Genomic DNA, 25,283 nt, shown 5'->3' with positions numbered 1-25,283 from the left:
CTTCCAAAGCTCAAATGGGTTGATTTGTTACTTCAACACTCTACAACACCTAGCTCTGTATAAAAGTAAAGACTCAGCTAAAGAAAAAAATACGTAATGAGGCATCAAAAGGAAATCATGGTTCAGTCTCATTCTTTGTTTTACAATTAACCTACTAGACAGGAAGATGGCCATACATGGGATGAGGCCTACCATTAAAGGCTCTCCATAAAGTCTCTCTCTCTGTGTTTCACAAAACTCTTAGTTCCTCTGTAGGAATTTTTCTTTGGTGTCTTGAAAGCATCTTAGTCACAAAACTTCACTTTTAAATTATAAGTTTCTTCCTTAAATGATACTTCTGCAAGGATAAAGTTCACTTAATTATCTCAATGTCCACTAGCCAGGAGTAAAACTGTGTTGAAAAATCAGCTTAAATAAGTTTTGGGATTGAGACAGCAGAGGCAGAAATCTAAAGGAAAGGAGAGCTGAAGGGATAATAGTGAGTCACCAAAAACCCAAGGTAAGCTCTTAGGATCTCTCCGGGGAATAAAAATTAAAGATGAGCTGATTCGATTGCTTATACATACAGCAGGTAGCTACCTGGCTTCCAGTTTGTCCTAATGCAGTTAATTACAATGAAACTCTTGAAACAAGTGTATTACTCCATTCTCACATTGCTAATAAAGACATACCCAAGATTGGATAATTTATAAAGTAAAGAGGTTTAATTGACTCACAGTTCTGCAGGTCTGGGGTGGCCTCGGGAAACTTACGATCATGGCAGAAGGGGAAGCAAGCATGTCTTCTTCACGTGGTAGCAGGAAGAAGTGCAGAGTGAAGGAGCGGAGGAGCCTATCATCAAACCATCAGATCTCATGAGAACTCACTCACTATCCTGAGAACAGCATGAGGGTAACTGCCCCCATGATTCAATTACCTCCCACCGAGTCCCTCCCACAACACATGGGGATTATGGGAACTACAATTCAAGATGAGATTTGGGTGGGGACACAGACAAACCATATCAGCAACCTTTTATTCTCCTACCCAACACTAACCACTATTAAATGTTAAGTGTAACAAACAGCCTCTTAATATTTCCATTTAATGAATAATATCTCCACGACTCCCAATTAAGCACTAAAACATTCTAGGGGAGTTCTGACCATCATCTCATCTGGGTAACATGTTTAAAGGGAAGAGAAACAAAGAATAAAAAAGAGGCTGAAGCAATAGCCAGTAAACTCAGAAATGCTCCTGTTCATGTCAGCCTCTTCCATACCTTCCTGACCTCAATCCATGTAGGATGCTGTAGCTGGATTGCCAGGACTATAGAAGCTGCTAGTTCATGGATTACTTCTGGGTAAAATGTTAATGAAGGAAACTAGATACCTTCCTAATACTTAAGAAGAAAATTTAAAATGCTAATAAAGATACATCATGTTGTAATTTGGCATTTACCTTCAATATAAATAAGTTATTACCATGTGTTTCATTCTAAAAGGAGTTGTTAACATCTAAATGTCTCCTAGACTATGCAATTGCAACTTTTGGCTCTTAAATGAAATTCTTAAAAATTAAATGTCAAGACACTTCATGACTCTGAAAACACACAATTTTGGGCACTTCAAATGATAATAACAATGGCAATAAGTATAATAGTGATCAAGAATACATAGACATTGTAATAGACACCTGCTGGTCTGCTAATGTCCATGAAATCTAATGAACTCTGTTTTTCTTAAGGAACTGGTAATTACAAGAAAAACTGAGACTATTTCCAGGAAAAGCAAATCACTATGGTATGAAGTAATCAGGAGAAAATGCCTTGAAGCAGTTTACAGCTACCGATCCATAGTTGAGTGCTATGAAGCAAAATCTCAAGAATAGATTGTTGTATGATCTTGCTCAAGTTATTCATGAACTCCAAGCCATGGTTCCTTCAGTTGTGAAATGTGAGAGATGGACTCAAAAAAAAAAGAAAAAGAACTTTTAAATCCTGTCTGTGGAACCCTCTGGTTTCTGTAAAGTCACCACAGGAGTCACTACAGGGTTGTGTAGAGAGAAAATTGGGTGATGCTCCCATTACAAATGTCATTTCCTCTTCTAATTCTGTCTTTACCCAGCAAAGGGCCCTGTTACCAGAACAATCTCCCCAAAGTCCATCTTTAACTATCAATATCCTGTCAAAATGGACCCACGCTGTCCTTAAAGTAGACCTTTAAGTCTGTAAATTGTGGCCTATATTTATTTTCTCTAATTTTTTATGTTATCAGGCTTCTGCCTTTGTTCATACCACTCTCATGCCTGGAATCACTTCTTTTTAAATTTCGGCCTTTGAAATATTTTTTCATGCCTCCAATACCAGGTCAAGTAATATGTGTTACTAGAAAACCTTTCCTTCTCACAGTTCCCCTGCAACGCTTTTCTCAATCTCCCCTACCCTCACCCCTCTGCCCATTCTATAGCTCCCTTTTATTTATAAATTCAAGGAGCATTGTGGGGTGCATGTGCACGCGTGTGTGTGTGTGTGTGTGTGCACATACATGTCTGTTTGACAGAGTGAGAGAAAGATGCCTTTATTAAACAGAATCATTTCTAAGATAAGCACTGTATTTTATTCATATCTGTATTTACATATGTGTATGTGCTCAGTAAATGTATACTGAGTAGAAAAGCATCTTCACTAAAAAGTTTTACAGTCAAACTTTGTGTGAAAATCACCTGGATTGGATGATCTAAAGCTTCTTTCTATTTCTCAAGCTGTGGTGTTCTTTCAAAAATGTCAGTCCTATATGAACTCGTGCATGCATGCAGATGAGCTTGTCACAATACACCAGAAGGCAATGCTCTCCTTGTAGGGACTGCCTCATGTGGCAGTTGCTGATGGCTTTTGGTGATAACCTGTGGGCAAAACAAAAGACATAAAATTAGCTCTTATCACTGGAAGTGACTTCAAGGGAGTCTATAGCTAGAAGGGCATCACAAATTAGCCCAGCTCAGTTCTGGCTCTCATTTTCTCACCCAAAATGCCTGACTGCAAAAATAATCTGCCCTATCAAATATTTCCTATAGTCCCCGGAGGATTTCGCATGTGTGGTCATGATGAATCTATGCCATCTGGTTACTACACTGTTTTGCCAGGTCTCCACTAGAAATCCGCTGTGCCCACTGGGCATTTCAGTGCTCACTGAGTAGCTTCAGTTTTCTACCACAGTTGTGCTGAGTTGGCCACCCCAGTTAATTGCCTGGGAAAGCAATGCTCTGCCTGAGGTGGTGATTCCTAGTGATTCTAAGGGCACTAGAATAGCACTGTTTCTTACATTTCTCACAAAATTTTGTATAAGACCAATTTCTTCAGTTTCTGCCTCCACCCTTCTTGTGGAAGGACTGAAAGGTAGAGGCAGAAACTGAAGGACCTGGAGCCAGGTGAGGGAAACAAGAAGAATTCTTCCACCCTCCTAGTCTCAAAGAAACAATATAACAACAAAGAAACAATACAGCAACAAAAACTGCTTCCCTTGGTCAAAATAAATAAATAAACAAGCAACCATACAACGACAATAGCCCTACCACAGTGAAGCCAGAAAAAGATACACACATACAAAAATCATGCTTATCTACTGATACCACTAAATGCCCAGATACTCAAGAAGTAACCATTTAGCAGGAAACCCAAGTTATGAGTTGTAGGTTTGAATTAGCAGGGACTCCTATCTACAGACTCTATCCCCATCACCAAGGACATCTTCATTTTGTACACTTTCTCAAGTTTCGTGTTTGGGTTTGTTTTACTGTCATTTGTTGAACAATCATTTTGTTCTAGACTCCTTCATATAACACCAAAAACAGTTCTTGGAGGTTGGTGTTATTATCCTAACACCTCTCTCTTTTAAAGTTGGCTCTGAGAGTAGCTCTAGTTTGATTTTGCTTATTTTAATTGCAAACAGAGTAGATAGCCAATGTGCATGTGCAGGAGTCATATACTTCCACAGAAATAAATTTTCATGTGTTCTTATACTGTCTCTGTATTGTAAACTCCAAATCCAAAATTAAAAGAATAAAGACATACATTTTTATTTTTTTCCACCTCTGTTTATTTTGCTTAACTTGACCTGATTTTTACTTTGGCAGGAGGAAGAAAAAAAGCATTATTTGTGAGTGTGATGAATAATGTAAGTAACACAAACAAAATTAGAAATGGGGTGACTGATTAGACTATTGATTTTTTCCATTGCTTGAACTAACACATCAGACAGTTTAAGCCACAGAAACCACATTCAGGTAATTAAGCAGAGAATCTGATCTACACTCAGAGGGACACAAAAGTATAAAGACCGGTAGAGTCCACTGAGGTAACCTGCACAGCAAAGGTTACCCAATCGGACTGAATTCCCCTAGGAATTAGCTGAAGAATGAGGGCACAAACAAGGCCAAGTGCATTTGGAGTAGAAGAATGTCCTTTTCTGAACTAATTCCTGAGTTCATATGAGTATATTTTATTAGAATAAATTATGAGGATAGATGAGTTCTATTAAAACCACTTCAGAAACTGGAGTCATAATCTAGATCAGAGAGGAGAAAATTAAACAAAACAAAACAACAAAAGCAAGTTCCATCCAAAGTGGCAGTTATAAAGTATCTGCTGAAGACAGAAGCACTAGTTGAAATGGAAAATAAAGCATTCCTAACTGTGTGGAAAGGAAAAGAGAATTACCAGAGGAAAGCAGATATGACTGAATTGAACTGACGAGGGTGTGTGAGTGCCAACTTGGGAATTTCTTTCCTAGACACTCAGAGGGAAGAAGTATACCCAGTGTCACCTGCTTTATTAACTCCCAGGTCTTTCCTCCAATGTTCCCTGCCTTTATCACACCATGAATTCATTTATTTCTTTAAAACAATATCTTTTACACTTTTTCCCTATGTCTCTGAAACTCACCAAGTCCTAACCTTCTCTCTTCATCTCTCCTGCAAATTCTCTGTTGGTAAATTTCCTTTTCAAAGTTAAATGTCAAATCAAATAGCTTCTGAGACCTTTTATCCATTATTGGCTCTAACTAATGAATACGAAAGACCCCATATTACACTCGCCTCAGTATTTAGATAGCTTTCCTCTCATGCATAAGGTTAAAAGTAAATCCATATCTCATTTCCTATTTGTCAATGAGGTAGAGTATTTTTCTCCTTCAGTTTGCTAATTAAATTTATACCAATATCTCTAGTTTAAAAGTAAAATGAAAGCACAACCAGCAGTTCTGACTTCTTCTCCATTCTTGACAATTTCTCCTCATGTTACTTCACGTATGACAAAAAGATGTAATGTTTCATCTTTCCTCAGACATCTTCATTCCTTATGGTATGTCTTGTATAGACCAAATTCTTCCAAATTGTCTCATCCGCTTATATTCAAATACAACAAATTTCAGTGTGAACATTACATACCTAAAACACTTTATATTATGACTATCATTTATTCATGTAACAAAGTTTCATGGAGCATCTACTAAGAGGCAGGCATTATTCTACAGTGCCAAAATGAAGACCTTTCCCTAAACAAACATCCTTTTGTTACTCGCAATTGAGACTACTAAAGAATGAAGTTCAGAGAAGTGAGTGACCTCACAAAGTTTAAAAATAAAGAGTAAAACAACTTTGGATACTCCCGGAGCCTTAATCCAACAACTTTAATAACAAACAGTGAAAGCAGGAGTTTATAGCATCAGTTTCTTTAAGTTGTCTTCTGATTTGTTTTCTTCCACCAATAAATTTCAATGGAAAGTTGAATAATATATGAATGCATGTAATTCAAAGGTGCCACATTTTTCTACATGTCTAAAACAACCCAGATATCCAATGTAGACTACAGCCTCACTAATGGTGGTTGTCATAATAGCAGTGCCACTGGTCTTGATTTGCTATGATCTGAATGTGTACGTTCCCCCAACATTCATAGGTTAAAACATAAACACAAACGTGGTAATATTAGGAATCAAGGCCTTTGGGAGGTGATTAGATCATGAGGGTGGTGCCCTGGTAGATGTGATTAGTGCTCTTATAAAAGAGGCCTTACTATTATTAAAAAGTTAAAAAATAACAGATGCTGTTCAGATTACAGAGAAAAGGGAACACTTCTAGACTGTTGGTGGGAGTGTAAATTAATGGGGTCAGCCATTGTGGAAAGCAGTATAGCAATCCCTCAAAGAACTAAAAGCAGAACTATCATTCCACCCAGCAATCACATTGCTGGGTGCATACCCAGAGGAATATGAATCGTTCTATCATAAAGACACATGTAAATGAATGGTCATTGCAGCACTATTCACAATAGAAAAGACATGGAAGAAACTTAAATGCCCATCAATGACAGATCGGATAAAGAAAGTCTGCTACGTATACGCTACGGAAACTATGCGTCCATAAAAAAGAACAAGATCAAGTCTTTTGGAGGAACATGGGTGGAGCTGGAGGCAATTATCATTAGCAAACTAAAGCAGGAACAGAAAACTAAATGCCACATGTTCTCACTTATAAGTGCGTGCTAAATGATGATAACTCATGAACACAGAGAAGGAAACAAGAGACTCTGGGGTCCACTTGAAGCTGGAGGGTGCAAGGAGGGAGAGGATCAGAAAAGATAACTATTGGTTACTGGGGTTATGAAATAACCTGTGCAACAAACCCCTGTGCCATGAGTTTACCTATGTAATAAAACTTCACATGGGCCCCGAACCTGAAATAAAAGGGGTTTTTTTGTTTTTTTTAAAGAGGCCTGAGAGGAGTTGGCTGTTCCTTTCACCATGTGCAGAAGCAGCAAGAATGCACTATCTGTGAACTAGAAAGTAGACCTTCACCAGACACAGAATCTATCTTGATCTTGGACTTCTCAGACTCCAGAATTGTAAGAAATAAATTTGTTATTTACAAGCCACCCAATCCGTGGTGTGTTGTTATAGCCACTTGAATGAACTACGACATTATGATTCCAGTCATGAACAGAAACTTTTTTACTGAATAATGAAGTTAGATGGAATCAAACAACCAGTAAGAGTGGACGTCATCCTGGATCGAGATTTTAGGCACAGTTTACAGTGAAAAGTGGTTTATCAGCTGCTTACTGACAATATGAACAAGGAATTTGAGAACTCTGAATATGAAATGCTTGCAAACTGACACTCAGCTACCATATCTCTCCTTCTGCCATCGAACAACCTCACCAAAAACAAGTTCATATTTTGTTTTACTCTGCCCCACTCCTATGCTTCCTCATTAACAGTGTGGTAGAATTGATGTCTCCTCACATTTGTAAAGGGAGATACACACATTTAGAGTTCTTCAACATATGGCACCTTGCCCTTCCTTCCGCTCCTCCATTGCTATCTCTACTTGTTCCTCTGCGTTCCAATTCCTCATTAAGTCTTACTAATGAGGAAGTGCGCTGGAATTTATCCTTTCATTTTTGTCACCACTGTCACCTCCATAATTCAAGCTTTCCCAGTTTCTCTGTTGAATTATTACAAGTGTATCCCAAATGGTCTCTCACCTTGTCCCTATCCATCATCTACCTTGGAGCTAGAATGTTGTCTTTTCAATAACAAAATGAATGTTGTTATTTTCAGGGCCTGAAATACTTGAAATTCATTTGTTAAAGTCTGAAGATCTTAACATAATATATGAAGTTGACCATCATATGTCCCTGGCCTACCTCTCAAAGCTTACCTTTTTCTATGTATAGAAAGTCAGGATTAGACATACCAAAACATGTGTAAATCATCAAAATCACCACTCTTTCTGGCCTCCAGAGCTTTGCACATTTAAGCTCTCTGCCCGGAATTCCAGCTTTTCTTTCACTAATCCCAGGCCTACATGGTAAACAACTAATATCCAATCTCATCTAAAATGTCAGTCTATCTCTGAAGTTGTTCTATATAGTTAGCTTAGGCTATGCATTCCTGCGGTACCAAATCACCCCAGATTATAGAGGCTTGCAACAAAACTTTATTTTGTACTCATGTTTGTGTCTGTCACAAATCAACTGTGCATGAGTGATGGAACAGACTCAGTATCTGAGACCAACACTGAAGAAGTACCCTTTATCGGGTTCAAGGCAGTCTCATGAAAAAGTGAGAACAGACATGATGGAACCATATTTTAGAGCTTATGGGCTTCTGCTGACACAGAAACATACCACTTCCACTGATATTTCTCTTTACAAAGCCAGTCATATAGCCAAGCACGACAACAATGAGAAATATAGACTTGCTGCAGGGAAGGACTGGTAGAGAAAAATCTAGTAAGAAGATGTAAATATTTGGGTATCTGCCATACCTCCCTATGGAATACTACCTTTATCTAAGTCATGTTTTTTAATAGACTATTATATATATTATATATATATAGTACAAAGATTATCACATTGCTATAAGTATTTACATATCAGCTTTGAAGAAGAGAGACAGTGAGGGCTTCACTCTTATAATGTTTGCTGTATAAATGAAGAAATGTGGAGCAGGGATTAAAATTGCCATTTTTTTTTTTTAGAGCAGGTGTTCACATATGTCAATTGAGTTGATCAAAAGTTAAAGAACCTGAGGTTTAGAGATATTTAAGAACTTGCTGAGTGACACAGGGTTAAGTACATTCAGGGCCCAGGAATAGAATTCAATTTTTTTAACATCTAGTCCATTGCCCTGCGTGAGGGATGGAAAAAAAGGATTAAAAAAACACAAACACACACACACACAGAATAGTGGTAGCAGCCCCAAAGACTGGCATTACACTATTAGAAAGTTGAAAGGTTTGTATAGAGTTTATTATTATGTAGTAGTAGTAAAATTATATAATTTAAAATAGTAAAATTACTGTTATTATGTTATAAATATTAAAACATGCACATATTCACGTGTATTTGAGAAATAGCTTATATCATCCAAAGCTTTGCATCTATTATCCTTCCTTGGTTCTGTTAGTTGATAGTAAAATATAATCATCATCAGAGCATAGAATATTTTCCTCCTGTATCTCAAGTTTATGTAACAGTAGAAACCCTTACTCATAAAAATGCTTGGTAAAAGCTCCTGCAAGAATTTTAAAATAAAATACACTTTGGGAAACACTACTGATAGTTCAAAGCTAGTTTGTTAAAAGGAGGAAAATTTTTTTCATATTAATGATTTCTGTGGTATTAAAACTCTCCAGTCGGCTGTGTTTTCGTGTCTAGATACTCATTAGCTTTCTAGGTAACATTAGCAAGAGAGAGGCAATTTCCCTTCTCTCGGTGTATTTCTTCTAGCCTTATCTGCCATAATCCATACTATCATTGGTACACTCAGATGGGAATTTTAAAGTAATTGGTACTGTCATATTTTGTGTATTTATGTACATAAAATTTATGTTAACTATTTATTTAATGAATATTAAACATGTACTATATATCAAGTGTTGTTTTAGATGCTGTGAATAAAACAGTTAAAGAAAAAAAGAAGACAAAATATATCTGACTTATGGATTATAAATTCTAATACAAGGGAGACCAACAATCAACAAAGAATAAAATACATAGTTTGTCAGATAGTGAATCGATGAGGTGCAATAAGAAAAATAAAAGCACAGAAAGGAGGTACAGAGTGGTATGGCAAAGGGATTGTAATTTGAACACAGTAATTAGAAAATCCTTCACCGATGTGAAGATACCTGTGCAAAGACCTGAAAAAAGTGAGAGAAAAAGCCCTAAGATCACGTGGGGGAATAGCATTTCAAGCTGAGGGAACAGCAGGTGCAAGGGACCTGAGGAATAAACCTACTTACCTAGTGGAAAATCATCAGGAGTGTCCAGGTGGCTAGAATGGATCATCCAGGGGAAGTGTGGCTCAAGAAGAGATCGGGGGGCAGGATAAGTCCAGGTCATGCCAGTCCTGGTAGGCCATGTAACAACTATAGTTTATTTACTGAATGCTATATGAAACCAAGAGAAGATTTTGAGCATGGGGATTAAATGAACTAACCTACATTTTACAAATATTATTTTGGTACCTGTATAGCCTGGAATATATGTGTGTGTGTGTGTGTGTGTGTGTAAAATATAAATATATAAAATATATAAATATATATAAATATATAAAATATATATAATATGAAATAAATATATATTTAAATATATTTATATATGCTCTCTATGCATATACATACATATACATATGTATATATATGGTATGATGTGTGTGTATATATAAATAAAACATATATATGTATGGTAGATATTGCAACTTGTTTAGAAACTAGAATCCCTATTTTCTAGTTTAAGGAAAAGATTAATCACATGAGAAACAGATTTATTCCTGGATCTAGAGTCTTGAATAGTTGAGAAAGAAAAGGAAACAGAGTCCCAGTAAAGGGGCTGCCTTAGGGGTACATGGTTCATTCCCAGTAATAAGTGGGCAGGCAAGGATTTCAGGAACAGATGCAGAAAGATACATAGATATGACAGTCAGAGCCAAAAGAAGGTGTTTTTATTGTTTTGTTTTTCAGTGAAATACAAAGAAAAATTCTAAGTCTAGAAGGAGGAAATTATAGGAAAATTTGGAGGTTCAAGAAGGGAAGAGAAAGCTTGAAGTAGTTATCTACGGTAATGGAAGAGTGAATGGAGCAGGAAAATAAAACAGGGACCATTTCTTGTCAGTATCAGAAATTTAAAATGAAACCTGTCAGCATGTTTGTGAGTCTTTCATCTGCAACGATCAGCTTCTTGAATGCAGGTGTGTATAAGTAGAGATTTTTATTAGTGTTGGAATTTTCCAGGTAAGTATGATAAATGTTAAAAGGGATGAGTGTGATGATGATCATGGGCCATAGAGTCTAAACTGGTTTAATAATAAAGTTGTTATGGGGAAGGAAAAGTGAAACATAGCAACAATGGATAGCAAATACTGCCTCCATTTAAAAAAAAATGTGGGAATTAGAATTCTTGAAGGATTGAAGTGGAGAAATAGGAAATGGTGTCAGATATAAGGTATTTGAAATTGAGATTGTAAAGGAAATCAAGTTTTATCAATGAAAAATGAATAGCTGAAGTGGAGTTAGCAAAAGATAATCAAAGGGAAGAGAGTTAAAGAACTGGTAAGTCATGGTATTGAAAGGATCATCTACATGGTTATTGAAAACACTTGAATTATCACAAAAATACTATTGAAGAAAATGGCAACAAGCCTGGACCCAAAATCTCTAAGGAATGAAGGTGAGTAATCCAAGAATCTGAAAGCGACTGCAGCAAGGAAGGTAGTTGCTAGTACTATCTGAAGACATGAAATTATGAGATTCAAAACTAGGGGGTTTGAGGAAGAGGAAAAGTGACAGATCTATAACAGCACTGGGAACCCAAATGACATATATCTTAATTCCAGATAAGGGGGGTATGTCTGTTCAATATTCACATCTTGAGAGGGATGAAAAGGAAATAGTATCCTCAGGAAGGAGTCAGATTCTCATTAGAGCAAGAAGATGCAGAGAGCAGTCAGAGAAGAACTTGATGATACAAGTAGTTTAGATAATGGGTTTTCTAAGCCACAGTGGAAAGGTTTCAGGAGTTGGAATGAGCCAGGATGTGGGTTGATAATAGGCAATATACAGAATGTAAGAGTCTAGGGCTATAGGATGACACTGGAGTTTTAGACTGATGTAGGCAAGAATGAAGAGCAGAATGGAATTTGCACTTGTATTGCCAAGATACAAGGTAGGAATAAGGCTGTGATGGCCGGAGTAAAAGGAAGAGTGAGTCTGACCAGGAACACAAAATTCTGGGGCTGTTAACACCACGTGGACATGATCTTTACATACTAGTACATGTGTGTAATAAACTTACATCTCTGAGTATTGTTAAAGCAGCAGCAATGCATTCTTCATCATTTTGTTTATCTTGTTTTCTTCTATTTTTCAAAGAATAAATTCCAGCTTCATAATCTGACACAGTGATTTCCATATCTGACTCTAGAATATTTTTCCTTTTATATTTTTCTTCTCAAATTCAAGTTCTTGCACTTTCTTATGAAGATGCATTTCATCATTTCACACAATGACCTGTTTTGGGAATACAAAGAACAAAAGTTACTGATTAATTTGTAGTTATAAAAAATATTTCCTTCATAACGTGTTTTCATTTTTTTGTTTGTTTTAAAGCAGTGGAGTGTGGTGACTAAAAGCATTAGCTTGGAATAAAGATAGGCCTAAATTTGAATCCAGGCTTGGATGTGCATTGTCTCTTTGACCTTAGGCCAGTTATGCAACTGCTCTCTGCTTCAGTTGCCTCATTTTTAAAATGGGGAAATTTTAAAAGCTAAATCAGGCAATGATTATACAGCACCAAAATACTGCCTGATACATACAAAGCATAACAAATATCTGATATAAGTACAGCTACATTTTAGCATTCATTATTACCATAACTACTAATCATTATTAAAAATGTAGGATATCTTGAGTAGTGATTAGCTAATAATATAAAATTTTCCTTAAAAATTAAAAAAGTTGTTAAATGAGCAATTAATTCAGTGCACCTGTATAATGTGTATATTTTCCAAAATATCAAGAGTGTAAATCACCACGAGATAGAGGATCTTGTTCTAGTCCTGCAACACGAAAGCTGCACAATTTTATGAACAATATTAAAATTAAAATTTAAGCCCTAGAACAGTGACATTCCCTTGGTAGACATGCAAAATATGTTTATAATTTTAAATGCATTATTATTTCAACATCATAACCTTAAAAAATCAATATCTTATAGCAGCATTTTGTCGACTTTCTGATATCACAAATATGTAAAATTAGAATTATCTGGGAAAAGGATGTAAAGAAAGAGGAATTCCAGGAAATACAAAAACTCATCTAGTATTTATAGACACATTTTCTATAAAATATATTAAAAAGGCAAGAAAACTGTTTTGAATTTATACATTTTTTCTTTCACTCAGGGTTTTAAAACTTTCTCCTATATCTTCTTTCTTTCGTAACTTCCAGCCACACAACCAATTTGGATGCCACCTCTACACAACTGTTCCTTTACATTCTATGCTGCTGTCATGAGATGTATTTTATTAAATGACACGAAGATCTGGTATTTTGTGAAATGATGCTAATTAGCTGAGACTCTCTATTAGGGCTCTAAAAGCAGGTAGAAACTTGTCACATGAAAATGATCCTCACCTCTACGAATATGCTTTTTAATTAATGTTTTATTAACTGGCTGACAATAATTCATGAGCTTAGTGAAGAGATCTGAATGTAATTAAACATTTATTAAGTGGCCCAGATCTCTGTTACAATTATAGCTTATCTACCCTTCACATAGGTTGGAGCAGGAAAGGGAGAGGGAAAAAGAAAACAAAATTATAGTTGCCTCCATAATCCACCTCTCATTTCATTCAGCTGGTCCTTACTTTAATTAATAGAGAGTTAAAAGACTGCAGTCAAAGTCTGTTTATTGGATTTTTAAAGCACAGAGTCCAGAGACTGCTTGTTCATTATAATGGCACTTATTAAAGTGCCTTGACACTTTCACTTTTGGTAGCAAAGACTCGGCAGAGGACTGATTCAGGCATAGCACCAGTGAACCAAGGAGCAGCTTTGCATGTCAGAAATGGAAAATCAGGTCAGGAAATCAAACTAATAGTTTCCTGTGAAGATGATTTGGCTCTTTTATTACGTATTTTAAAACAACAGAAAGTCTCCTCATTTTTCACTTATTGATACTGATTTATAAAAATGTGGTATTAATCATGAAGTAGACAGCAGGGAAATCTGGGGTCTGAAGCACTGCACTGTTAAGGAGTGGTCTAACACTTAGAATAAAAGACATTATATTCAACTATATGGAACCAGATACATTTTTTTTCCCTCAGATATTAGTGTTTCTATTCTAGTAGAAACCTTCATTTTCTGTTTCTTCAGTCTCTTTTTTATTTCTTTTAGGGAAGGCAGCTGAAAGTATCAAATATACCTACACATAACTATGAAGTTCCACATTATTTTGTCTCACACACTGAGAATATGATTACATTAGAATGATGAAATGCAAAGTTATACATTCTGAAATTGCTCTATTTCTAAGGCTATGTCAATATTCTATTTTTTATATATTAGTTTGAAAACTGGCCGACTATCTGATTAGATGAATGTTGGCAGTTGTTACTAATGATAATTTGAATATAAGTAGGTACAGAATATATGCCGTCATGAGCCACAGAATGGTGGAACGCATATACAACTGTGGTCTCATGAGATTTTCATGGAGCTGAAAAATTCCTACCACCTGGTAATGCCATAGCCAATATCATGTCAATACACAACATATTACTCAGATGTTTGTGATGATGCTGGTGTAAACAAGCCTGTTGTATAAAAGTATATGATATGCAATTATGTATAGTGCATAATATTTGATAATAATAAATAAATATGTTACTGGTTTATATATTGACTATACTACACTTTTTATTGTTGCTTTATAGTGTACTCCTTCTACTTATATTTTAAAAGTTAAATATGAAACAGCCTCAGGCCGGTCCTCCAGGGGGTAGTGTAGAAGAAGGTATTGTTATTATAGAAGATGACAGCATCACACATGTTATTGCCTCTGAAGATCTTCCAGTGGGACAAAATGTGGAGTTGGAAGACAGTGATATTGATCATCCTGACCCTGTGGAGGCCTATGCTAATGTGTGTGCTTGTGTCTTAGTTTTTAACAAGAAAGTTTAAAAAGTAAAAAAGAAAAAATTAAAGCAAAAATAGAAAAAGCTTATAGAATACATATATAAAGAAATAAAATGTTTTTGTACAGCTATACAATACGTTTTGAGCTGTTTTTGTACAGCTATACAATACGTTTTGAGCTGTTATTACAAAAGAATCAAAAAGTTTAAAAAATAACATTTATAAGATAATAGTTACAGTAAGCAAATTTACTGAATAAAAATAATTTTTATAAATTCATTGTAGGGTAAGTTTACAGTATTTTTAAAGTCTATAGTCACGTACAACAATGTCCTAGGCCTTCAAATTCACTCAAATCTCACTCACTGACTCACCCAGAGTAAATTCTAGTTCCCCAAGCTCCATTCACAGTAAGTGGCCAATATGGGTATACCATTGTTTAATTTTAAAACCATACTTTTACTCTACATTTTATATGAGTAAATAAATTTAGATATATAATATTTACCATTGTGTTACAATTGCCTGCAGTGTTCATTACAGTAACATGTTGTACAGGTTTGTTCATGCAGTGATGAAATCACCTCATAATGCATTTCTTAGGACATATTTCCATTGAAGCAACACAGATATCTGTATCTTATTTTGACGTCTCCTTATTATCAATAAATTATTGATTTACTCATTTTCAGAAACTAAGTCATTAAATAAATTCTTGAGAATATGGCTCTTTATATTTAAAATGAGTCTGGTATCCGAAAAAGCCTTAAATTTTTGAAAAAATACTTTATATGAACTTCAAATTTCTATTTGAAAGAAAAAAAATGCATGTACAATAACTCAAGTACTGTTAAAAAAATTCTAACAAATGAGAACAAAAGTTCCAGCCTAACTTTAACCTGGATTAACCTCCTTGTTCTGTCCCATAGCCATCTCTTAATGATGAGTCAATCAATGTTCACTGGACTTAGTTATGAGCCACTCTTACTTCTTTGCCATTTAAATGTTTAAAAAATAACTGAATCAGTGAAAACTCAGGAATCATATAAAATGGAGGAGGTGGTTCTGTACACAGAAGGTTGGAAGTTCAGTTCCTAGGGTCAGAATTAGTAAACACATGTGACTGACTGCAAAAAGTCAACCTAATAGACTAGAGCAAAAAAGCATCAACCAGGGAGAATGACTTACAATACCATTTATAAGCTAACAATTCCCAACTTTGTCTTTAGCCTAGGTTTTGTACTCAGCCCGTCATGTATCCAACAATCTGCTTGATATATCCACTTTTGTGTTTCACCAATATTTCATATCAACATGTTCACAAGTCAACTCTTGAATTGCAACTCCAAAAAATCGAAGTTTCTCCTACTTCAATAAATTATGCTAAATCTATCCAAATTCTCAAACCAAGTCTGAAAGATATTTTTTTAAAACTCCTGGGTACCTCGCCACCCATATTCATTCACAGACTATTATAAAATTTGATATAAAATATGCATATCTCAAATGGATAAACTTCTCCCTCCTGCCACCATTATAGTCTAAGCCACCATTATCTCTAGTCTGGATTAGGGCTATACAAATTCAGACAGTAGAAATTAAGTTAGAAATTCCAGCTAGGTAAAAATTGCTATTATAAGTTGTGAGACACACCGCTTCTCTAAACAGAGATAGATAAACTACATATAAAGTATAAAATTTATTTTAAAGACATAGATGGGGAAAAACATAAACATTTACATGGATCAACATGCAGAAGAAACTCCAAGTGTGAGCAAGGCTTAAGCCACATACATACTGGTCTCTGTGTTCAAAATCAGGCAGAGTACGTGGGAGTTCAGGTTTATCAGGTAATAGAAACTAAGGATTCCAAGTGAGATAGAATCCTTAGATTCTATCTATGGTAAACTCAATGTGTGAAGCCAGGAGCTATAGTAGGACTCTCAGTCACAGAAAAGAAGGGCCACAGAAGCCGATGCAGACCCCTTCCCAGGGCTACAAAAGGTTTCAAGTCTGCTGCTGGGATTTCTAATATATATATAACCACTACAACTATGAAAATGGGATAAGTAAAAATGTGAATTAGAAAGAAAGCTAGATATTAAAAAATGAACAGAATAGGTAGGACAAATAAGTTACAAAATAATACGTCAGATATAAATATAAGTCAGCAATGATATAAAATAAAAATGGGCTTAATGTAGTTAAAAGATAAAGTTCATAATACTGGGTTTTTAAAAATCAGAGGTCTACTTTCTGTCAATGGACTACATCCAGGAATAAAAGTAAGGCTCTCAAATATGACCTGATAAAGATATTTACAAAGTACTACAGCAGACATCACTCTTAATGGTAAAATATTATCTTCTTCCAGAGATCAGTGTCTGTCAGACAAGAATTTTTGTTAGCAACACTGTGACATTAATCTTAGCTACATCAGTAACACAAAAAATAGGAGAAATAACAAAATAAAAGTAATAAATGTTAGAAAAGAACACCTACAGCCTCCTCCAGTTATAGATTACATGAATGTGTATATAGAAAATAGAGCAAGATATTTAGAGAAAACCTAATGGAATTGACAAATAAATTTAGCAAGGTTACTGAATATAAGGTAAATAAACAAATGTCTGTTTTTTTTCCATAAACTAGTAACAAACAATTTAGAAAACATAACTGATTTATGATACAATTAGAATAGCCCAAATAATATAAAATATATAGAAATAAGTTTAATTAAAAATAAGCAAAAATCATCACAAAGCAAGAAAGCACTTTTAAAAGCAATTTTAAAAGAACTGAATACATGGAAAAATGTACAATAGTCATGAGTAAATTATTAAATGTGCTAAGGGTGCCAATTTTATAAAAGTTGATTAATATAATCAAAATAATCCCAATCAAAATATAGTCAATATTTGCGTGGAAATTATCAAGGTTATTCCAAAACTTATTTGGAAATTCAAAGGCATATAAACACCTAAGTTAATACTGAAGTAGAAGTACAAACTTAGAGAATATGCAGTAGCAGATATAAATACATACTATTAATTTTTTTCAATAGTATGATATTGATTTAAGATTCATGATGGGATAATAAAACAAATTAGAAACCCCAGAAACAGACTCATACATCTCTAAGAAAAAGTAAGGAAAATGATTTTATATATGCATAGAAATACTCCTGATCAATGAAAATATACCAACAACTATATAAAGATATTAATCAAAAGAAGCAATACATAAAAGATTATATAAAGTATGACATCATTTATATAATGTAGCAAGTAAATAAAATTAAAAAATATGTAGTTATGCATAAATAGATTGAAAAAACATAATGAAAAACTAGGGTATCATTGCCACAACAGCCAGTGACAACCTCTAGATAGGATGGAGAAGGTTGTGATAAAAGATAGGCATAATGTTATTAAAGGAACAAAAAATACATATATTAAACATAAAGGGAAAAAACAAACTTGCTTTAAAATTTGTTTTACTGTTAATAATTAAAAATCAATCTATAGAGTGAGACAAGGTATTGAAACACATATAACAAAATAATTTATATCCAAAGAATATAGTCATACAAATCAATTGCAAAAAGACAGAAGCCCCAATTAAAAAGCCCAAAATAGTTAAAAAGGAAACCGAAAAAGGAGAAATTCCAAATGACGTAAAAACAAACGAAAAGATGCTCAACTTCATTAGTGATCAGTGAAAGAAAATTAAATCCGAAATGAGATTTACAGACACAGTGATTGAATAATTTGCCTAAAAATAGAAAGTGATAAAACATAGTGTTAGTAATGATGCAAGGCAGCTGGAACTTTCATACACTTACGATGGGAGTGTAAATTGAAATGAATGCTTTGGATCTCAGTGGTTTTCTACTACTGTGGAACATAAGCAAACATTATGATCAATTAAACTTCTAAATATATTTATTTTAGAAAGGTGTCCACACACACCAAGAGTCACATAGAATAATGTTCATAACACTGTTAATTATAATAATCCAAGACTAGAAAAAATACGTGTCTTTTAACCAACATTTAAAAAATAAATTGGTGGTATAGTCACACAACAGAATACAATACAGCAAGAACAACAAATGAAATGTAACTAAATGCAACATCAGAGATGGACATTACAAATATAATGATGAGTAAAAAATTCTGGAACATATAACAGCATTCTAGTGATATAAAATTTTAAAACAAGCAAAAATTAATTACAAAACTTAGAGATAAATGTTTCGGTAGTAAAAAATAAAAATGTAGCAAGAAAAAAATAAAATCAAGACAATGTTTACCTTTGGAGAGGATAAAGGATGGAGGATACATGGATTATGCAGGGCCATCAGAGGGCTTTGAAAATGTCACCATATGACACCATTTCTTAACTTTGGCATTATTTGCATAAGTATTCTTATATAATAAATAATGAAGCTCTTTATTCACTTCTATAAAGCTACTATATTTCAATTAAAAATATAATATGTCCCTCTTGGAAGTATCCAACTGAACAAGACCATGTCCTAGGTTCACACTCTAAACTGAACAAACCAAAATAAGGGAAGAGAACTTCCTAGCCCTTTCCTGATACAATGACAGATGCCTCATAATTACGAAGGATCTGAAGATGCCAGATTATAGGTAATGAAATCAATGCAGTGGTCCACAAACATTATTTTAAAAAACAGATATAAGATGCAGTACATATAATAAAAGTAAAGTTATTTTATGAAACATGTTTTATTTTTTATGTGTACATGTGTACATATAGACATGTGTTGAGTAACAAGGGACTATATATTTCTCAGCATAGTATAGGGGAAATATTGATAAATACTACTATACTGGGTGAGGAGAGTACTATCAATTAAGCTCACATTCCCTTTGGATAGTAACTTTTAATTAATTTTTTTAGACAAAGAGAATATAAACTATTCTGTAAAAAAGAATACATATCTAAAAATAGTAGAGCATAGTGATGTGTGCCTGTAGTCCTAGCTACTGAGAGGATTATTTGAGTCCAGGAAGTTGAGGCTGCAGTGAGCTGTGATCATTGCATTGCACTCCAGCCTGGGTGACAGAGTAAGACCTTGCCTTAAAAAAAAAAAAAAAAAAAAAAAGGGATATATACATATATTTACTTATACATGTAAACATGTTTTATTTATATGTATATATACATATAATGCATATTTGAGGGGAGAAAACATGAAACTTGCAGAATGGAAGCTTATTAATAATTACCATTTATAACTGTCTAAGCTTGAAAATGTTCAAAAGCCATATGGGGGGGAGTTGACAATTTTGAAACATATGATAATGAGCAAGAATCTTTAGGATGATGTAGAAATAACATTATTTCTAGCAATCAATTACAACACAGCAAAGGTAGACATGTTTGAAAATAATGAGTTCACAGGTTATCAGAAATTATCACTTCCAACATAAATTCTGCGTTAAGAATTCAGTGAGTTTTGAAACATTCTACATGAAATTAGATTCTGGAGTTGGGTTATTTTTTAAAAGTGAGTTAAGCAACTTATTTGACTAGTAGTGATGATTTTTTGGTGTTATATAATGGCTTGTGAAATTACAGAGCTGGAAAAATCTATTTAGTGCTTTTCGATATCTGGATATCATGACTAACTGGAAAGAAATACAAGTGGAGCCTGGAAACTTTTCCTTACGTACTCAAGTGAAAGAGTGACTGATTTAAAGAGTGAATTATAATTCTTAGAGACTACACTACCTTTTAAATAGAGAGGAACTTTTAAATAGAGAGGAACTTCCCAGTTCTCAAATGTCTAGGGAGAGGTATCTTTGTCAGGTCTATAGGAGAATATTGCCAAAAATTACTTAATCATGTTCATGAGAACACTAAAAAGCAGAAAGGAGTGGAGCCTTCCCAGAATCTCCATTAAAGCAGTCCATCATTTATTAACGAATACCTGAAATGATTCTGTTAATTGACATGGATTAAAGGACAGACTATACCATTCATTACCTGTGTGAGGTTGCACAAGACACCATCCAAACTAAATTAGCCCTAGCCTAACAAATTTGATGCATAGCAATGAAAGATAAAGCACATGACAATGAGTGTTAAACTATACAAAACTCATACATGGATCATGTTTTGTTTAATTTGTTTCTTTTTCTCTTTCCCTTCTAAAATTTGTGCTTATTGGAAACATTATATCCAAATATTTAACTCAATTATCTACAAATACCAAATATTTTCATATACATGGTGTCTTTAGATTTATTCTCAAACAATGCTGCAAGAAAGACAAGTGTTTTATTCACATCGTGCAGAAGAGAAAGCAAAGAAGTTTTAAAATGCAAAATCTATCTTTAAAAAAATCCTCAGGCAACTATACCTGAGAGTAGATTGATAATATATGTTTTACTTCTATCCCTGCTAAATCCTCATAAAATGGAAACGAAGAGACATAAAATACAATAAATTAATAAATCTATAGCAATATTAAGAATGAGAGAGTAAACTTCAATAGACCAAATATTCTAAAATTTTCCTAGAATACATAGATAACATGGAGGAATTTTAGCCTACAACAAAAGAGAGCTTTTTATTGGACTTGGGAGCCATTCATTTTAGTGATAAAAAATGGGAGTCTCTAAACTCAAAGCTATCAAGATTACAGAATAGGAATGGTGGTTGTGCAGAAATCAAGAGGAATAATTGATTTTTTTCTAACAGGATAGCTGCTTAAATTACCCTCCTATCTCTTCTCAAGTTTGAGTCAGCAAAGTGTTTTTCCTCAGGCCAAAACACAAGTACTGTTCCCTAAAGAAATGTGGGGGAGGGGGCGGGGAAGGAAGAAAGAAAGAAAGAAAAAAAATCTGCTTTGGAAAAACTAGAGCTGCTGATGTGAATCTTGCTGCAGAAAAATGCTCTTTTTAATCATAGTGTGAATGTCACTTAAAAGTAGTCTTATTTCCAAATTTCTGCTTATATAACATCAGGGAAGTGCAGCCATCACACTTAAAAAGGTCCATTGGAGAAATAGGTCAGAACCAGCAATAACCTCTAATAGCCACTTATATTAAGTATGCTATTGTTTTTAAAGACAAATCAGAGTTTTGAAAATAAAAACAAAACCAAAAAAGAAGGCTAAGGATTAAAAGAAAAGAACAATTGTGTATTAAAAAAACTATAAATTTGGAGATGATAAGGAAACAATAATTCAAGAAAAAAATTTTAAAAGATTAGTCACATTTCATGAAAATATGTGACTTACACAGTTCTACTTCTGGAAACAAATAACAGATAGAGAGTTGCCCTCTTGCTGTAAATAATGAGAAACTGAATAAAATAAATTAAATGACATGCTTTATACTTTTGGACATTAGGCAGAACAGAACTGTGACCTTTGCAAGAAGAAAAACAAAAGGCAATGTAAGCTTATTAGAGCTTTTTGCCTAGAGACAATTTATTGACCGAGGGATAGATAGGTTGTCCAAACACAGTATGGTGGGCTCATTGAGTTGAGGAGACATTGAACAAAGTTCAGGATGGACAAGATATCTAGAGTTTAAAGAGAGGAGGAGGAGACAAGAATGGATACATAGAGAAAGAACTCCATAAATCTGCAAAGGCATCTTACTGAATGTTTATCTGAATAGTTACCTATGTTTCATGGGGAGAAACTCTGCAGGGCAAGGCCAAAAACAGCCAGGAGCTGTAATCTGGACAAATCCCACAAAGATCTAGAAGACATCTGAAGTTTGACCAAAAAGTGTGCTCAGAATTAATACCTAAACACTAAGATGGATTGTAGACACTCCAAAAGTGTGAAGCACTTGCAGTATGGTTAAATTTGTCCTAAAGTAAAAGTTAACACTGGACCTAACAAGCTTAAATAAAAAGAGTTCACATCCAAATAGGAATAGAGGAAGTCAAACTATCTCTCCTTGTAGATGAGAAAATTCTCTACCTAGAAAAACCTATACTCTCTACACAAAGGCTCCTAGATCTGATAAACCAATTCAGCAAAGTTTTAGGATGCAAAATCAATGTACAAAAATCAGTATCATTTCTATACACCAATAACATTCAGGCTGAGAACCAAATCAATAACACAATCACATTCTTCACAGTAGACACAAAAAGAATAAGATATCTAAGAAGACAGCTAATGCAGGAAGTGAAAGATCTCTACAAGAAGAATTTTAAAACACTGCTGAGACAATACAAACAAATAGAAAAAATATTCCATGCTCATGGATAGGAAGAACTAATACTGTTTAAAATGAACATACTGCCAAAAGCAATTCACGGATCCAATGCTATTACTATCAAACTACCAATGACATTTTTCACAGAATTAGAAAAAACTATTCTAAAATTCATTTGGAACTAAAAAGAGTCCAAATAATGAAAGCAATCCTGAGCAAAAGGAATAAAGCCAGAGGCATCACTCTACCTGATTTCAAATAATACTACAATAGGTAGACACAAAGACCAATGGAACAGGTTAGAAAACCCGGAAGTAAAGCTGCACACCTGCAACCATCTAATCTTCAAAAAAGCTGAAAATAACAAGCAAGAAAAGGATTCCCTATTCAGTAAATGGTGCTAGGATAACTGGTTATCCATATGCAGAAGATTGAAACCAGACTGCTTTCTTTCACCATATACAAAAATCAACTCGAGATAAATTAAACACTTAAAAGCAAAACCTGAAACTACAAAAGCCTAGATTCAGTCAGATGTAAGAGATTATGGGGGGAAATAGTAAAAACTCTAGAAGCAAACCTAGGAAATAGCATTCGGGACATCGACTCCAGCAAATTTTTCATATTGAAGACGCCAAAAGTCATTGTAACAAAAATAAAAATTGACAAGCAGGTTCTAATTAACTAGAACTTCTGCACAGCAAAATAAGCAATCAACAGAGTAAACAGACAACCAACACAATGGGATGAAATTTTTGTAAACTGTGCATCTGAAAAAGGTCTAATATCCAGAGTCTATAAGAAATGTTAAAAAAAAAAAAAAAAAAGGAAAAAACAAAAAACTTCAATCTAATATCCAGAATCTATAAGAAACTTTATAAAAGGTAAAAGATGATTCCATTAAAAAAATAAATGAGCAATGGACACGAACAGACACTTCTCAAGATAAGACATACACGGGCCAAGAAGCATATGAAACATTGCTCAATATCACTAATCACTAAAGAAATGCAAATCAAAACTACCATGAGATACCATCTTATACCAATCAGAATGGCTATTATTATTTAAAAAAAAAGAAAAAAATTAGGCCAGGCACTGTGGCTCACACCTGTAGTCCCAGCACGTTTGGAGGTTGAGATGGGTGGATAACTTGAGGTTAGGAGTTCAAGACCAGCCTGGCTAACATGATGAAACCCTATTTCTACTAAAAATACAAAAATTAGCCGGGCTTGGTATGCATGACTGTAATCTCAGCTACTTGGGAGGCTGAGGCACAAGAATCACTTGAACCTGGGAGGTGGAGGTTAGAGTGAACAGAGATCATGCCACTGCACTCCAGTGTGGGTGAAGTGTGAGACTCTGTCTCAAAAATAGTAATAGTAATAAAATAAAATTTAAAAAAAACACATGCTGGCAAGGTTGTGGAGAAAAGGAAACATTTATACACTCCTGGTGGGAATGTAAATTAGTTCAGCCTCTGTGGAAAGCAGATTTTTCGAGATTTCTCAAAGAACTTAAGATACAACTACCATTCAAATCTGCAATCCCATTAGTGAGCATACACCCAAAGAAATATAAATTGTTCTACTACAAAGACATATACATGTTTATGTTCATCACTGCACTATTCCTAATAGAAAAGATATGAAATCAACCTAGATGCCCATCAGTGGTGGACTGGATAAAGAAAATGTGGTATATACAACATGGAATTCACAGCCATTAAAAACAATTGTGTCCTTTACAGCTACATGGAGAGAGTGGAGGCCATTATCTTCAGTGACTTAATGCAGGAACAGAAAACCACATACCACATGTCCTCACTTGTAAGTGGGAGCCAAACATTGAGTACACGTGGATACAAAGAAGGCAACAATAGACAGCAGGGCCTACTGAGGGTAGAGGATGGGAGGAAGGTGAGGATAGAAAAAAGACCTACCCAGAACTATACTCATTATCTGGGTGACAAAATAATCTGTACACCAAATCTCTGCACCATGTAATTTACCCATGTAGCAAACCTGAACTTGTAACCCCTGAATCTAAAATAAAAGTTGGAAAGAAAAAAAAAACAAGCCTTGAAAGAATCAACACAATCCACTAGTCACTAAACTCTAGCTGTCAAAAACTTCTATTAAAAGAAGAAAAAGGAGACCAAACATTTAAAAATGTAACATTAAAACACGCTGCATAGAATGAAAATTTACCAGATTTGTGAAAAAGTGATACAAAAAGATACATAATTAGAAAGAAAAAATAGTTAATAGAAAATTAAAGAACCATAAATGAGAGACAAGATGGAAATAGTAGACAATCACTTCATAAAGCTCTTATATATATGCCCAAGGATTTAAATAAATACATAAAGAAAAGAGCATAGAC

At 34.4% G+C, this 25,283-nt stretch overlaps 1 long non-coding RNA gene across 1 annotated transcript; it reads right to left on the bottom strand.

The window, feature by feature from the left end:
• Nucleotides 1-790: 790 nt before the first annotated feature.
• Nucleotides 791-14,703, bottom strand: LOC103877549. The gene is made up of 3 exons (XR_002517026.2): nucleotides 11,837-14,703; nucleotides 2,704-2,883; nucleotides 791-831 (listed from the first exon to the last, which is right to left on the bottom strand). It is a non-coding gene; the product is annotated as an uncharacterized LOC103877549 (long non-coding RNA).
• Nucleotides 14,704-25,283: the final 10,580 nt, after the last annotated feature.

This window comes from Papio anubis, chromosome 12 (assembly GCF_008728515.1).
Source record: "Papio anubis isolate 15944 chromosome 12, Panubis1.0, whole genome shotgun sequence".
NCBI classification, from domain to species: domain Eukaryota; kingdom Metazoa; phylum Chordata; class Mammalia; order Primates; family Cercopithecidae; genus Papio; species Papio anubis.
Note: the sequence above shows the minus strand (reverse complement) of the source record. Positions and strands in the feature narration are given on the sequence as shown.